This window comes from Octopus bimaculoides, chromosome 6 (assembly GCF_001194135.2).
Source record: "Octopus bimaculoides isolate UCB-OBI-ISO-001 chromosome 6, ASM119413v2, whole genome shotgun sequence".
NCBI lineage: Eukaryota > Metazoa > Mollusca > Cephalopoda > Octopoda > Octopodidae > Octopus > Octopus bimaculoides.
In genome coordinates, this window is record NC_068986.1 from 28,451,140 (window position 1) to 28,453,742 (window position 2,603).

General features: G+C 37.6%; 1 long non-coding RNA gene across 1 annotated transcript in view; it reads right to left on the reverse strand.

Annotated features, from left to right (window-relative positions):
- Nucleotides 1-2,603, reverse strand: part of LOC128248116 (uncharacterized) — a 96,209-nt gene that overhangs the window by 2,820 nt on the left and 90,786 nt on the right. Inside the window, exon 2 of the long non-coding RNA XR_008264386.1 lies at nucleotides 2,279-2,312. This is a non-coding gene — a long non-coding RNA (uncharacterized LOC128248116). The remainder of the gene's footprint in view (nucleotides 1-2,278; nucleotides 2,313-2,603) is intronic.

A 2,603-nucleotide genomic window follows, 5' to 3' on the forward strand; every position in this document is an offset into this window, starting at 1 on the left:
GAGGCAGTTTGCCGAGTGACATCGCTGCGTCATCATGGACAAGAACAAAGAATCAACGTGAAATTTTGCATTAAAATTGGGAAGTCTGCAACAAAAACATTGAGCACGCTTCGAAGAGCTTACGGTGACGAGGCAATGGGTCGCACGCGATATTTCGAGTGGCACAGGCGCTTCAAAATCGGAATGACGTCCCTGGAAGACGATGAACCATCTGGAAGACCTGCCACGAGCGTCACTCCCGGAAATATGGTATAGTGCATCGAGAATTTGTCCCCCAGGGCCAGACCGTCAATCGAGAGTTCTACTGTGACGTCTTGAAGTGTTTGAGGAAGGAATTTCAGCGAAAGTGACCGGATCTGTGGAGCGCGAAGAATTGGATTCTTCACGACAACAAAACATCCTGTCACCGAGCTCTCCTCACTCGTGAGTTTCTTGTCAAAAACAACATGGTGTCGCTTCTGCACCCGCCCCATTCGCCATATTTAGTACCTGCGGACTTCCACCTCTTCCCCAAGAGGAAAATACAGCTCAAAGGTCGCCGTTTTAACACCGTTGTCGAGATCAAGAGCGAATCGCAGAAGGTCTTCGACTCCATTACGGAAAACGACTTCCAGGTCGGATTCCCAAAATGGCAGGAATATTGGGACCAGTGTATTGCTATGCAAGGTGACTCTTTCGAAGGAAATGATGTTAAAACTAAGGTAAATAAGCTATTTTTCATTGAGCATAACAAGTCCGGGAAACTTTTGATAGCACCTCGTATGATGTATGGAAGCCAGGGAAATAGCTCACACGAAGGGTTAAGATGGTGAAATACTGAAAGCCGCATGGAAGATTAAAAAAGCATACACCACATTGACTGATATTAATCTGACTTGATGAAAGTGTTCTATGCCGATAATGTCTTCTTAGACGGTAACAAGCAATTACTTGTAATCATCAACTCCCCGCACGTTTCTATTTCGAGTCTTAGGGTCAGTTGCCTGGTTTCCATGATAGATATAAACGAGGAAGTCAGTTGCGGAGTTATTCATTTAGAACTGATTGGACAGCAGCAACGTGAAATGACGTGTTTTGCTCAAATAGTTCAATGTGCCACTCGGACCAGGAATCGACACCACAATCTTACGATCGTGAGGGCAAAACCCCTTAACCACTAAGCCGTGACCGTCTGTTGTTAGACATTCTGTCAATCAACCATGTGAGATTAATTTTTTATTTCTTAAGCTTATCTCCCCTAGATTACTTTTGAAAGTTGCGGGCAATCGAGGCTACGTTTTGTGCCTTTATTTTCCGTGAGTGGAAATTTAAATCAATTTAATATCTATGCGTACGCCTATATCATAGGCGTAGGAGTGGCTGTGTGGTAAGTAACATGCTTACGATCCACATGGTTCCGGGTTCAGTCCCACTGCGCGACACCTTGGGCAAATATCTTCTGCTATAGCCTCGGGCCGACCAAAGCCTTGTGAGTGGATTTGGTAGACGGAAACTGAAAGAAGCCCGTCCTATATATATATATATATATATATATATATATATATATATATATATATATATATATATATATATATATATATATATATGTGTGTGTGTGTGTGTATGTATGTGTGTGTATGTGTATGTGTGTGTTTGTGTGTATGTGTGTGTGTGTGTCACTACTCACTTTGACTAACGATTGGTTTATAGACATATACAGTAAATATCCCAATACCCAGCGAGGCTTGTCATTGCCATTCATCCTTTCGGAGCGATTCAAATGAAATAGTCGTCGAATAATCACTGCATCCATAACACAATGTAATGGTATCTTGCCTAAGTTATGAATAATTAAAACTATTATTCTTAATATATATCCACTATCTACCTAATCTTTTTTCTCGAGTTTAAGTACGCATGCGTATATACACAATGTATATTTATGTCAATCATTATCTTATTTGTTGTTACATTTTAATTATCACACTTGTTGGTTATGTTGTACATTATCTCATGACTGCCGTTCCATTAATATATATATATATATGTATGTATATTTTTCTTTCCTTTCAAAGTGAAGCATTTTCTTAATCACAGTGCATCTCTATGTAATAACACGTCAATATTCTCTAATTGAACTCGCAGTTATAAACGTGTACATCACCATAAATGTTTACTCTTTGCAAATAATAGATTATTTAAACTATTTAGACAGTCATTAATCACCTAAAGATTCTAATGAAATTTCGAGTTAATATAAGCAATAAAGAAAAAGCAGTTTTTAATTATTTACACTCACCATTCATCTGCAACCATCAAATCGTGCTGTTCTACTAAATAAAATATAAATGTAAGTAAAACATTATTTATTCAAGATTCCATTTGTATATAATGATTATTTCTCTTTCCACGCTGAAAAGATTACTGTAATGAGTTATTATCATCGCTTAAACATTTCCATGTAGAAAATTACACACACACACACACACACACACACACCTATATGAACAAACATACATACATATGTATACATATGAAATATATATACGGATAGTTATGTATGCATATGCATATATCTATGGTGTATATATATATATATATATATATATACATGCATATATATA